Source organism: Pogoniulus pusillus, chromosome 14 (genome assembly GCF_015220805.1).
Source record: "Pogoniulus pusillus isolate bPogPus1 chromosome 14, bPogPus1.pri, whole genome shotgun sequence".
NCBI classification, from domain to species: Eukaryota; Metazoa; Chordata; class Aves; order Piciformes; family Lybiidae; genus Pogoniulus; species Pogoniulus pusillus.
In genome coordinates this window covers 27,976,165-27,990,521 of record NC_087277.1, presented here as the reverse complement: position 1 = coordinate 27,990,521, position 14,357 = coordinate 27,976,165, and the positions used below count along the sequence as shown (strand labels likewise).

Below are 14,357 nucleotides of genomic sequence, written 5' to 3'. Positions count from 1 at the left end.
CTCTCTGGGCAGCCTGTGCCAGTGCTCTGTGACCCTTGCAATAAAGAAGTTCCCCCTTGTGCTGAGGCAGAACCTCTTTGGCTGCAACTTACACCCATTGCTGCTTGTCCTGTCCCAGGGAGCAGTGGGCAGAGCCTGTCCCCCCGCTCCTGGGTAGCCCTCAGATATGTATCAAATCCCCTCTAAGTCTTTTCTTTTCCAGATTAAGCAGCCCCAGGTCCCTCAGCCTCTCCTCATCAGCCATGCCCTCCTGTCCTCTCATCATCCTCCTAGCCCTCCACTGGACTCTCCAGCAGATCCCTGTTCCCCATAAACTGGGGAGCCCAAAACTGAACACAGTTTTCAAGATGAGGTCTCCCCAGGGGAGAGTAGGGGGGAGGAGAACCTCCCTGGATCTGCTGGGCACACTCTTCCCAATACACCCCAGGATCCCATTGGCCTTCTTGGCCACAAGGGCACCTTGTGTGTTTTTCTGCTTGCTAATTTCACCCCAAAGCATCTCCTATTTTCAACAGTTTCTTTTCTAAGGAAGAGTGAAAAAAAAAAACCATTTCCATGGACTCATGGCTGGTTTGGTAGCAGGACCTGGTCCCTTCCCTCAGCCCACAGAGGCACAGCCACAATGTCTTGTGTCTCAGGGGTTAATTCACTGTGCCCTCTGCCCAGCAGCCCTTAGACTGATGGACAGCAGAGCTTCTCCAGGCCCCATCCAACCTGACCTTATACACTTCCTCCCTGGAGGTGTTTGAGGCCAGGTTGGATGAAGCCTTGAGCAACCTGCTCTGCCTTGAGCAACCTGCTCTAGTGAGAGGGGTCCCTGGCTATGGCGAGGAGTTGGAGCTGGATGATCCTTGAGGTCCCTTCCAAACTAAACCATTCTATGATTCTAGGACAAACAAAAAATAAGCTCCCTCCTCAGGGTCTTGACAACATCTTGAAGATTTTTGGTCAAGCTTATTGGGCATCAACCCTTCTTCATGTATCACTCTACTCAGTGTTGTTCATGTGTGGTAGGACAGGTCTGAATTGAAACTGCCTTGGGGTGCACCCTCTCTGGTGGCTGTCCTGGGCCAACACCTCTATGGGCTGAGCAAGTGTTCCTCTGTCCTGGGGGAGCAGCTCTAGTGCTAAGCACATTTTCTCCTGTCTTGGGGTGCATCTCTAGAGGCTGAGAACACTTTGCCTGTCCTGGGAGAGCAGCTCTAGGGATAAGCACATTTTCTCCTGTCTTGTGTGAGCATCTCTAGAGCTCCTCTATGGGCTGAGCAAATTTTCCCCTGCTCTGGATGACTATCTCCAGGGGCTAAGCACTTTTTCCTCTGCCCTGGTTGATTGTCTCTCTGGGGGGTGAGTACATTTTCCTCTGCCCTGGGTGAGTGTCTCTCTGGGGGTGAGTACATTTTCCTCTGCCCTGGGTGATTGTCTCTTTGGGGGTGAGTACATTTTCCTCTGCCCTGGGTGATTGTCTCTCTGGGGGGTGAGTACATTTTCCTCTGCCCTGGGTGATTGTCTCTCTGGGGGGTGAGTACATTTTCCTCTGCCCTGGGTGATTGTCTCTCTGGGGGGTGAGTACATTTTCCTCTGCCCTGGGTGATTGTCTCTCTGGGGGGTGAGTACATTCACCCTTGCTGCTGCACTAATCCCCTGCCAGCCAGTCGCTTAACAGTGGCAGAGCACAGCCAGAGCTCACAGCATCCTGACTGCCACACCCCACCCACCCACACCCCATTCCTCAGTCCACTTGCCCAAAGTCCTCTCCACTCAGGGGAGGTGTCACATTCATGCTTGCATGGGCATGATTTAAGCTGCTAGGTAACCTGTGGCTGGAGCACCACATGCTTCTTAGCTCCTCTTGCCCTGTGCATTGCTTTTTGTCTCAAAGGGAAAATGGAAAGAGAAGAAAAAAAGAAAGACAAAAATAAACCCCAAAACATTTCCAACTCTGCCACAAATATTCTCGTTTTCCTCACCCTCCTCCTGCTTGCCTTCAACACCAGCCCTCTGGGGGTTGATTTAACCCAGTCCTGCTCTGGCTCCTCCATCTGTTCAGGCTCTTTTGGGAGTCAGAAAAAAGCTCTCACCCAGCTTTATCCCTCCCTCCACAACAGACTGCTGGCTTTGCAGAGGACAAATTCAGTTTTCTTTGGGTCTCTGGAGGGGAAGAGAAGCAATACTTGTTATTGCTCCTTCCCACCTCATCAGCCACAGCTGGTTCCCAGGTCTCCCCAGAAGCAGCAGGTATTTTGCCCTGGTACATTACATTTTGCTCTGAATCCAAGTTTTAAAGGAGCTCCTTAAATCCTGGTCCACCTCTGTTAGTCACCACCCTTCAAAGCAGCTTCTCTAACACTTCTTTGTAGCTACTAACAACACATAAACTGCACTTTCTTATGTCTAAAAGTATGAGGGTGCTCAGAGGTCTGCAGAAGCTCTGCTCTGAGGACAGACTGAAAGAGTTGGGGCTGTGCAGGCTGGAGAAGAGGAGGCTCCCAGGTGACCTTCTTGTGGCCTTCCAGGATCTGAAGGGGGGCTGCAAAAAAGCTGGGGAGGGACTTTTGAGGCTGTCAGGGAGTGACAGGACTGGGGGGAATGGAGCAAAGCTGGAGGTGGGGAGACTGAGATTGGGCACAAGGAGGAAGTTGTTGGCCATGAGAGTGGTGAGAGGCTGGAATGGGTTGCCCAGGGAGGTGGTTGAGGCCCCATGCCTGGAGGTGTTTCAGGCCAGGCTGGATGAGGCTGTGGGCAGCCTGCTCTAGGGTAAGGTGTCCCTGCCCATGGCAGGGGAGTTGGAACTGATTGATCCTTGTGGTCCCTTCCAACCCTGCCTGATTCTCTGATTCTGTGATTCCGTGAAGACACAGACAGCATTGAAAGCAGAACTTAGTGTAACCTTCCCAAAAAGAATGCTCTGAGATTGGTCATCTTAAGTAAAATAAATATTACCAGCACTGACATACTGTCTCACACTCATTGTTTGATGTTTCAACAATTCTCTGTGGCACAGTGCCATGGTTTGCACACACACAGATGGTTCAGTATGAAGCAGCTAGTAAGGTCTGCAAGCATTGGAACTCAGTGCTTTAAGCACATGAAACTTAAAACAAGAGAACCTCAGCAAGAACCCTCAATTCAAGAGAGATGCTGAGGTGCTGGAACATGTCCAGAGAAGGGCAACAAAGCTGGTGAGGGGCCTGGAGCACAAATCCTATGAGGAGAGGTTGAGGGAGCTGGGCCTGTTTAGCCTGGAGAAGAGGAGGCTCAGAGGTGATCTTATTACTGTCTACAACTACCTGAAGGGGCATTGTAGCCAGGTGGGGGGTGGCCTCTTCTCCCAGGTAACCAGCAATAGAACAAGGGGACACAGTCTCAAGTTGTGCCAGGGTAGGTCTAGGCTGGATGTTAGGAAGAAGTTCTTCACAGAGAGAGTGATTGGCATTGGAATGGGCTGCCCAGGAGGTGGTGGAGGCACCATCCCTGGGGGTCTTCAAGAAAAGCCTGGCTGAGGCACTTAGTGCCATGGTCTGGTTGATTAGCCAGGGCTGGGTGCTAGGTTGGACTGGCTGATCTTGGAGGTCTCTTCCAACCTGGTTGATTCTATGATTCTATGATTCTAAGTCTGTAGGTGACAGGTAAAGCTGTGTGATCCTGTGGATATGCTGGAGGGAAGGGATCCATCCAGAGGGCTTCAGAGGTGGTCCCAAGTCAACCTCGTGAAGTTCAGGAAGGCCAAGTGCAAGGTCCTGCAGCTGGGTCAGAGCAATCTCAAGCACAAATCCAGGCTGGGTGAGGAGTGGCTGAGAGCAGTGTGGAGGAGAAGGATTTGGGGTGTCAGTTGGTGACAAACTCCCCATGAGGCAGCACTGGTCGCTGGCAGCCCAGCAGGCAGCTGTGTGCTGGCTGCAGCCAGAGCAGGGAAAGCAGCAGCACAGGGAGGGGATTTGGCTCCTCTGCTCTGCTCGGCTGAGACCACACCTGCAACACTGCTTCCAGCCCTGGTGAGTAAGAGGGACATGGAGCTGCTGGAGAGGGTCCAGAGGAGGCCACCAAGGTGAAGAGAGGACTAGAGAACCTCCCCTATGGGCACAGGCTGAGGGAGCTGGGACTGTTCAGCCTGAAGAAGAGAAGGCTCCAGGGAGACCTTAGAGCAACTTCCCAGTACCTGAAGGGAACTGCGAGAAAGCCAAGAAGGGACTTTTGACAAGGGCTTGTAGTGATAGGATGAGAGAGAATGGATTGAAGCTTGAGGGGGACAGATTGAGACTGGGGATCAGGAAGAAATCCTTTGCAGTGAGGGTGGGGAGACACTGGCACATGTCTCATCACCCAGGGAGGTGCCCAGGGAGGTTGTGGATGCTCCCTCCCTGGAGGTGGTCAAGGCCAGGTTGGAACTAGATGATCTTAAAGGTCCAACCCAATCCACTCTATGAATCTACTGAAATGGTAGAGAAGCTGAAGCTCTTCTTTACATCCACAACTTGATGTGTTGGTAGCAGGAGAATGTTTGAACACGGTGTTGATGGCCTTAGACTCCAGTTACAACCTTTCTGCCAAGAACAATATCACACAAGCAGGCCAGTGGTGAAATGTGCTGAGAATATGTCCTCTGGCACTGTTCCTTTGCATGGCTCCTCCTCCAAGCGTGCAACATCTCATTGCAAGGTTCACAGACAGCAAAAGATGTCTCAGTGCTTTGTCATTCTTTTTCTTTTTACAAGATTAGAGGCTTATCAGGAGGAGGTTGATTATCTCCAGGATTAAGGGCATGCATTCATTAAGCTGTCATTGTGCCTATTTCCCAACCCTTTTGCAAATACAAACTTGAAAAGTGGGAACAAGATTTTTATCTGGGTTTATAGAGCAAATGCCACAGAGGGGCAGCTCCTGGGAGAAAGAAAAGTGTCCTTCATCCACGTTTTGGAGTGTAGTTCATCAGCTCTGCTCACGAGGCTGTACCTACACTCATAACTACTGCTGTGCCTGTTAAAGGGGATAAAGATAAGGTGGCACAGCGATGGGTGAGGAGGGCTACGTGCCAGCTGCGTGGCTGGGACCAGAGTGCTGCCCAGCTGGTTGGAGCCACTGATGCTCAAGGGGACACACACTTCTTCTAGGCCTGAGGAGGGCAGGGAGAAACATGTCTTCAGCCAGCAAACCACTCTGTAGTGAGCTGTGCCCTTGAGCCAGGCAAGCACCTTGTGGAGGAGCAGAGGGCACGGAGCTGGGAGCAGAAAGCTGACTGGTAAAGAGGAACAAGGGGCTGAAAGAGTATTCCATTGCTTGTGTGCTCCAGTGAACCATGGTCACAGCAAAGCTGTGAGACAGCTGCAAAAGCACAGATGTACAGATCTGCAATGAAGGCAAAGATGGTGCTGGTCTCCAAATCACAGTATCACAGTATCACAGTATCACAGCATCACAGTATCACCAAGGTTGGAAGAGACCTCATAGATCACCAAGTCCAACCCTTTAAAATGGCCCAATGCACAGAATTGTAGGATGGTGTGATGGTTTGGGTGTTCCCCACCACCCTGCTTTAGAAATCACCCAGACTAGACTCAGCCAGCTCTGGAAATGGAGTGCAGCTTATATTTACAGCTTAGCTCAATATACAAGCAGATAGTTACAGTATATACAGTTATAGACAGAAATAGATGAGGTAAAAGGTAATAGAGAAACACAACTCCCCTCCCAGAAACCTGAGTCCCCAGGAGGAGCTCCCAACTGCCATTCCACCTTCTCCCCACCCCCTCAACCTTATCCCAGTCCCAAGGAAGAATGGAAGTTTGGCCAGGGGGTTAGGAAGCAAAGTGGATTAGCCAGAGAGACGTCAGAGAGGCTAGAGAGAGAGATGTGGCTCAGCCAGTTCCCCCAGAAGAAGCAGTAGACTCCTTTATCTGTGTTTGGATTCTTGTTCTTGTACATCTCAGCAAGCCTGTGAGTGAAGTAGACATCACCATTGTTTTCCTTCCACAGCCTGTAATCTAATCCTTCTCACCAAAACATTCTAGCACAAATAGTCTGGGTTGGAAGGGACCTCCAAAGGTCATCCAGTCCAATCCCCTCTGCAGTCAGCAGGGGCATCCTCAACTAGATCAGAGCCCTGTTGAGCTCTCTCAGGATGGGGCCCAAACTACTCCTCTGGGCAACCTGTTCCACTATTCTCTTACCCTCAAGGTGCAGAACTTGTTCCTATCACCCAGTCTAAATCTGCTCTTCTCTAGGTTGAAGCCAGTGTCCCTCGTCCTACCACTGCAGGCTCTCCCAGTCCCTCAGTGCAGTAGCTAACCCTGGATGTACCTCACACAGAGTTTGAGGAGGAGTTGCTTCAAAAACAATAAACACATTTATTTGTAGCATTGTTTCCCACACTTGTGCCAGAACCAGGAGCTGGAATTAGCTGATGGCTTGTGTAAGCTAGAGCAAGAGGCCACACAAGCCCTCCCTGACCACCCCTAGACACCAGAGGTCTTGTGCCCAGTCTCTAAATGTCATTCCAATGGCATTCAGCCCCTCAGAGAAGTCCTCCAACGTTGGTTGACTTTGGGTCTCGATCAGAGGACGCAGCTTAAATCACAAGACAAAGTCCTAGAGCCACAGATTTATGTCACAGCAGGGGGAATATCCTCTGTGAAGAGAGCTCAGAAAAGGGAGCTCAGCACAGCCTGTGCCCAAAGGGTTACAGGGATGTAGGTGAGCATCCATGGAAATGCTCAGACAGACTGACACCATCAGCATGGCAGGGATGCTAAGCCAGGAAAAACACTTCCCTTTCTTTCCCTTTTTCTAAAGTGGCACATTCCAAAAGCAAACTGAAGATTAAAGGCAAACCAGCAGCAGATCTTTGAACTGGTTGCTGAACAGCATGTTCCTGCCCTGATAGCCAAAGATTGCACAGCACAGGCAGAAAAGCTACTCCAGCCTGTGCTGTTTGTAGCCTGGGGGACAGAGATGGGCAATGAGTGCAGCTGCTGAAGGACATTATGCCACAGATGGGCTCAAAGGGAAGAAGAGTTATGAGTTTCTATCTGAGAAGATGACAACTACTACTGCATGAGCTGCATGCATACCTGCACCCAGCTCATCCAGTATCATGAGTGGGCTCATCTTGCATCCTGGGCTTCATCAAAAGCAGTGTGGCCAGCAGGTCAAGAGAGGTGGTCCTAACACTCTGCTCTACTGACCTCATCTGCAGTAGTCTGTCCAGCTCTGGGGCTCCCAACACAAGAGAGACATGGACCTGCTGGAACAGATGCAGAGGAGGCCACAGATGGTCAGAGGGCTGCAGCACCTCTCTCACAAAGACATGCTGAAAGAATTGGGGCTGTTCAGCCTGGAGAAGAGAAGGCTCTGGGGAGACCTTAAAGTCACATTTCAATCTCTGGGGGGACCTACAGGAAGACTGGTCAGGGACTGTTCAGAAGGGCCTGTGGGGATAGGACGAGGGGCAATGGTTTGAAACTGGATCAGGGCAGGTTTAGGTTGGACATCAGGAGGCAGTTGTGCACAGTGAGAGTGGTGAAATCCTGGAACAGGCTGCCCAGGGATGTGGGCATTGAAGATCAGACTGGATGTGGCCCTGGGCAGCCTGATCTGGCTGAAGGTGTCTCTGCTGACTGCAGAAGCATTGGACCAGGTCACTTTTGAGGGTGTCTTCCAACTCTGTGCACTGTGAATGTGTGAATCTCACTTCCTGAACCATTCCATAAGGCAGACACTAATGAAAATGGCCAAGAAATGTGTTTCCACAGCTTCCTCTTCCAGGGCACTGCTCCTCAGGACTAGCTTCCAAGTCATCCAGGGAAGTTTATGTCCAGCACATCATTCCTGATCCATGGAAGTGAGCTGGAAGCCACAAACTAAGGGTGCTCTCTGGTGCAGCACCACCTTTCTGCATTGGAATGATTTCTTTTGCTTGGCAAAGTCTAAGTTAGCCCAGCAGCTGTTTCCTCAGACGAGGCTTATGGAGGGCTTGTTTATTGCACCCCTCTGAGCAGCGCAGAGAGCTCACCCGTGCTGCTGAGCCCTTCTCAGCAAAGTGACTTTCCTGTCCTCACTGAGCACTGAAAGGCCACTGTTGGATGGCAAGGAGGGCTAGCAGTGAGAGCATGGAGCCAGTAATTTACTGATTTGATTCACCTGAGCTACAACTCAAGCAAGCTTTCAAAAGCAGCTTGGCTAAGCCAGCTGGGCAGATTAATGAGAGGCAGGCATGGGCACAGCTGGTGCTGTGCTGCTTTCACACACTCACCCCAGATTCTCAAGGCTTACCAGAAGAGGTGATGCTGGGAAGGCTCAGAGGGCAGAAAGAACACAAAAACAACAACAAGACAAAAACCCTGAGATCAGAGGCATACTCTGAGCTCCAGCTGAAGACCTCAGTGAGTGGCCATGCCTGGAGGCTGTGCAGCTCCTCTTGAGCCACCGCTGTCTTTCCTACCTAGAAGGAGGTTGGTGAACTCTGGGATGCACATACATCCTTCAGGGTCTGGTGGCTGAAGAAGGGTTAGAGGTAGCAATGCCAGTGGCTTCAGGAGCCAGGGGATTTCCAGCTGCCACGCATCCTGAGCTGCTTTTGCTGGTGGCTGCTGCTGCCAGATCTGGCTGAGAAGGAACTCAGGTTTCTTTCATTTTTGGCCAACATCTGAAAGGCTACAGATTGACTTTTTTTTTTCCCCCTTGTCCTTTGGATAACTCTGTTGATGTTAAAATCTCCTCTTATGAAACTTTTTTCCATTTCCCCAGGAAATATTTTGTGCTCCTATTTAAATCTGCTTTCCTTATGATTTTATCTGCACTGCCTTTTGCCAAGGCTAATTTTTAGAGCCTTACGTTTATTGTCTCAGGTCCTGGTTGTGAAGTGTTGTGCTGGGCTCCACTTTTCTTTTTTTGGTTTCCATGAACTTCTTTCAAGGGAGACACAGCTCAGAGGGGTTTGTTATTGCTGGCTAAGTCAGGCTGTCAGTGTGGGGTAGCAGACAGGGTGAAGGAGTAAGAGATAGGTGTCGCAGAGGGGGATTCTCAGTGCCTACATCTATTTGGCAGAGGGGAGAAATTAATAGGGGTGAGATATTTATTAATCTTACTATTCTGGACTCTCACCACCCCCAACCACTGTAGATTAATATTAATATTCATTACATGTCCCTGGAGCTGTTCAAGGCAGGATTGGATGTGGCACTTGGTGCCATGGTCTAGCCTTGAGCTCTGTGGTAAAGGGTTGGACTTGATGATCTGTGAGGTCTCTTCCAACCCTGATGATACTGGGATACATCAGGGAAGCTGAGGCCAAAAGAAAGCTCAGTGATGCCTGATTGGTTAAGATAAGGAAATGAGAAGGAGGCACACGGGAAGCCCTAGGCAGTGAGTGTGTTTGCTCATGCTTCTGGCTTCTGTGGATTCAAGCATCAGTAAATCATTCGGTACTGATTAATCCTCTAGTTGTAATTATCTTGCCGTTTATGAGCATCCTGGGGGTTTGGCTTGCAGTTTTGTCACCTGCTGATGTCCCTTCCCTTTGCAGAGCCCTCTGATACTGCAGGAAAGGGTGACCCTGGGAGCAGGGGCCCTGAGTTAGGGCATGTTACAACGTGTCCCCTCCTGTGTCTCGTCTGCATTAGTCTCTTGTTTGCTTTGCAGACAACAGCCCACAAGCATGGCTGATTTCTTTTTGCTTAAACGAGCTCCAGAAAGCTGCCAGCTGTAGTTACAAATGCAGATGTTGTCTCTGCCAGGTTCATGCCTCACCTGCAAAAGTCAGACCTGCTGAGAAAGACCTTTTAAGTCCACTTGGAGAATTTCATTGCCTATGTGGCTGCGGGCAGCCCCTGGAGAACCCTTGCTGGGCTGCAGCCTTCTTGTGCTGTTGCAGGTTGCTCAGCAGACCCTGCCTCCTGCTCGCCTGAAGGCACCCAACACTTCCCTTCACACTTCCCATCTGGATGACATTCCCAGCTCAGACAGCAAAGACAATTTCGTGTGGACTATGTCCAGTTCTGGCCTCTTCAGTTCAAGAGAGATGCTGAGGTGCTGGAAGGTGTCCAGAGAAGGGCAGCAAGGCTGGGGAGGGGCCTGGAGCACAGCCCTGTGAGGAGAGGCTGAGGGAGCTGGGGGTGTGCAGCCTGCAGAAGAGGAGGCTCAGGGCAGAGCTCATTACTGCCTGCAGCTGCCTGCAGGGAGGCTGTAGCCAGGTGAGGTTGGCCTCTTCTGCCAGGCAACCAACAACAGAACAAGGGGACAGAGTCTCAAGTTGTGCCAGGGCAGGTCTAGGCTGGATGTCAGGAGGAAGTTGCTGGCAGAGAGAGTGATTGGCATTGGAATGGGCTGCCCAGGGAGGTGGTGGAGTTGCCATCCCTGGAGGTGCTCAAGCAAAGCCTGGATGAGGCACTTAGTGCCATGGTCTAGTTGATTGGACAGGGCTGGGTGCTAGGTTGGACTGGATGATCCTGGAGGTCTCTCCCAACCTGGCTGATTCTATGATTCTATGATTCTTTGATTCCTCGGTTGCATGCCTCAGCAAACGCCTGACACAGGCAGCAAGAAGCAAAAGCGGCCGTGCGGCGGTTCGAGCCGGAGCGGCTGCTGCAGCAGGAGCATCTGCGGCAGAGGAGAGCTCTGCATGGGCAGTGGGAGAGGAGGGAGGTCGGGCAGAGGAGGGAGCCCGGGCGGAGGAGGGAGCCCGGGCGGAGGAGGGAGGTCAGGCAGAGGAGGGAGCTCGGGCGGAGGAGGGAGGTCGGGCAGAGGAGGGAGCTCGGGCGGAGGAGGGAGGTCGGGCAGAGGAGGGAGGTCGGGCAGAGGAGGGAGGTCGGGCAGAGGAGGGAGGTCGGGCGGAGGAGGGAGGTCGGGCAGAGGAGGGAGGTCGGGCGGAGGAGGGAGGTCGGGCAGAGGAGGGAGGTCGGGCGAGGAGGGAGGTCGGGCGGAGGAGGGAGGTCGGGCAGAGGAGGGAGGTCGGGCGGAGGCAGCAGCTCGGGCAGAGGAGGGAGCCCGGGCAGAGGAGGGAGCCCGGGCAGAGGAGGGAGCCCCGGCAGAGGCATGGAGCGCCGAGCGCGTTGCCGGGTGCCGTGCGAGGGATGCTCCGAGCGCAGCGATGTGCGCAGAGCTCCTTTCCCAGGGGCTCCGGGCAGCGTTCTCACAGCAGAGCTGTGACGATAGCCACTTTCCCAGAGTATTTGGAGAGCAAGATAGCCCGGACGTCTAAATGTTATTGACACGGCTAATCTCCAGAGCCTGTTTGATTTGCAAGGGTCTCTCACCCAGCCCCAGCCTGCCTTTGATGTGCATTCCTGCGCAGGCACCAAGCGCATTCATTTCCTTTTGCAGCGCTCTCATTCGCAGCTAGAAGCCTTCCCCACCCCTCCGACAGGCCTGTGGCTGTTCAAACACTGTCAGGAGCTTTCCTATCGCCGAGAGTCTTAAACAAACTCTGCTGGTTTTTCTCCCGCGTTGCATACCAGGGTTTTGCCGTGCTCCAGACTCCTAAGTTCCCAAGGGGTGGAAGGACCAGGGGTGATGGGTTACCAAACACACACAGGGTATAAACTACAGCACAGCAAGTTCCACCACAACGTGAGGAAGAACTGCTTTCCTGTAAGGGTGACAGAGCATTGGAACAGGCTCTCCAGAGAGGTTGTGGAGTCTCCCTCTCTGGAGACTTTGGAGCCCTGTCTGGATGCGTTCCTGTGCGACCTGTGCTAGATTGTATGGTCCTGCTCTGGCAGGAGGTTGCACTGGAAAATCCATGGAGATCACTTCCAACCCCTAACATCCTGTGATTCTGTGATCCCACAGCAAGATCTACAGCTGCTCTTCACAAACTACCCACTAGAATCACTGTCCAGATCTGCCTGAAAGTTGAGCTCTTGCCAACACCTTCTGTGGAGTCCCTCTTTTTAACACCGTGGTTCAAAGCAGGGCTTCCTTCTCCACAGCACATGTTGAGGGGTGCCAGCAGAGCACATGAGAGGAGGAATAACATGAAGTACAACTCAACTTTTGTCAAGCCTTTGACACAATCTCCCTCAACATCCTTCTCTCTAAACTGGAGGCGTGGGAATTTGATGGGTGGACTGTTCTGTGGATAAGGAATTGGTTGGGTGATGGCATGCCAAGGGCAATGGCTCAACATCCATATGGAGATTGGTGACAAGTGGTGTCCCTCAAGGGTCTGTACTGGGACCAGGTCTGTTCAATACCTTCATCAGTGATACAAACAGTGAGATTGAGGCACCCTCAGCAAGCTTGCACCCAGCTGAGTGGTGTGGTTGATAAGACTGAAGGATGGGATGGTTGACATCCAGAGGGACCTGGACAGGTTGGAGAGGTGGACTGAGGAGGATCTCACGAGAGTCAATAAGGCAAAGTGTAGGGTGCTGCACCTTCAATAGGCAATATCAATGTCAATCCAGGCTGGGGGATGATGAAATGGAGAATCATAGAATCAGTCATAGAATCAACCAGGTTGGAAGAGACCTTCCAAGCTCATCCAGTCCAACCTGTCACCCAGTCCTATCCAATCAACTAGACCATGGCACTAAGTGCCCCATCCAGTATTCTTGAACACCTCCAGGGATGGTGACTCCACCACCTCCTTGGGCAGCCCATTCCAATGGCAAAGAACAACCCTGCAGAAAAGGACTCAGAGGTGCTGGTGGATAAGAAGCTGGGAGTGAGCCAGCAGTGGCCACCTGCAGACTGGAAGGCAAATCAAATCCAGGACCTTTGGCTTTATCTGTCAAGGTAGGGCAGATCTGCACTAGGAGTTCTCCTGGAACTTCCTTACTAGGATAATTCCACCACAGCCAACTGCAAACATCACTTTTTTTTCCTCCTCTGTTGCAACTGGGAGGTCTTAGAACAGCCTAAGCTGCATTTGTCCTTTGCTGGGTGTCTGCCTTGCTCTTTTGTTTACTTGGCTGATAAGTAACTTACAGAAACCTAAACACTGAGGAGAGCAAGGACCATGCCATGCCTTGTTTGATAGCACAGCCTTAACTGCAGAACTAGAAGGACCTGCCCCCACAAAGAGGAGCTGGGCTTCAGTGCATAAGTGCAAGGCTGAGGACCAGCTACTTCAGCTGCTCCAAAGCAAAATGAACATCTCCACTTTGGAGATGATGTCTGTCCTCTGTGACAGGCACCAACGAGGAAGCAGGCAGCTTTTAATTAGTTGAAGCAGCAGCCAAGCTCCCACTATCAAAAGAAATATCCAGAAGAGGAACATCTAAGATCTCTTAAAAGATGTTATGCAGACATACAAAATGCAGATACTGATGTGAGAAGGGGAGCAGGAGAAATGTGGCATTGAGAGAAGAAAGCAAGCAGTGAGGGAGAAAAAGGAAAGGTTTATACAGGGTTACAGAGAGGAAACAAAGCAGTAGAGCTTGTGTGGTTGCACTGAAGAACAGAAGAACAACTATCTAAACATAGGATAGAAAAGATATCACAGAATCACAGAATGTCAGGGGCTGGAAGGGACCTCCAAAGCTCATCCAGTCCAACGCCCCTACCAGAGCAGGATCACCTAGAGCAGATCACACAGGAACACCTCCAGGCAGGTTTTGGGTATCTCCAGAGAGAAAGACTCCACAACCCCCCTGGGCAGCCTGTCCCAGCATTCTGGCACCCTTACAATGAAAAGATGCCTCCTCATGTTTCCATGGAGCTTCCTATGCCTCAGCTTGCACCCATTGCCCCTGTCCTGTCACTGGGCATCACCCAGCAGAGCCTGGCTCCAGCCTCCTGCCACTCACCCTGCACATCCTTGTAACCATGAATGAGGTCACCTCTCAGTCTCCTCCTCTCCAAACAGCAGGGCCCCAGCTCTCTCAGGCTCTCTTCATAAGGAAGATCTTCCATTCCCTTCAGCATTTCTGTGGCTCTGCACTGGAATACAGGATCACAGCATCACAAGATGTTAGGGGTTGGAAGGGACCCAAGGAGGTCATTGAGTCCAACCCCCCTGCCAGAGCAGAACAATCCTGTCTAACACAGATCACAGAGGAACACATCCAGACAGGCCTTGGAAGCCTCCAGAAAGGAGACCACACTGGAGTCATTCAAGCAATTCCCTGAGGTCCTTCTTGAAGAGAGTGGCCCAGAATTTGACACAATATTCCAGACACAGCCTCACCAGGGCAGAGCAGAGGAGCAGGAGAACCTCAGCAAAAGAGGTTCTGCCTCAACACAAGAGGGAACTTCTTTACTGGAAGGGTCCCAGAGCACTGGCACAGGCTGCCCAGAGAGGCTGTGGAGTCTCCTTCTCTGGAGCCTTCCAAGGCCTGTCTGGATGTGTTCCTCTGTGATCTGTGTTAGATAGGATTGTCCTGCTCTGGCAGGTGTCATCTGCACACTTGCTGATGACT

General features: G+C 51.7%; 1 long non-coding RNA gene across 1 annotated transcript; it reads left to right on the top strand.

Annotated features, from left to right (window-relative positions):
• Window positions 1–8,216: 8,216 nt before the first annotated feature.
• Window positions 8,217–12,187, top strand: LOC135181112 (uncharacterized). The gene is made up of 2 exons (XR_010304731.1): window positions 8,217–8,447; window positions 11,317–12,187. It is a non-coding gene; the product is annotated as an uncharacterized LOC135181112 (long non-coding RNA).
• Window positions 12,188–14,357: the final 2,170 nt, after the last annotated feature.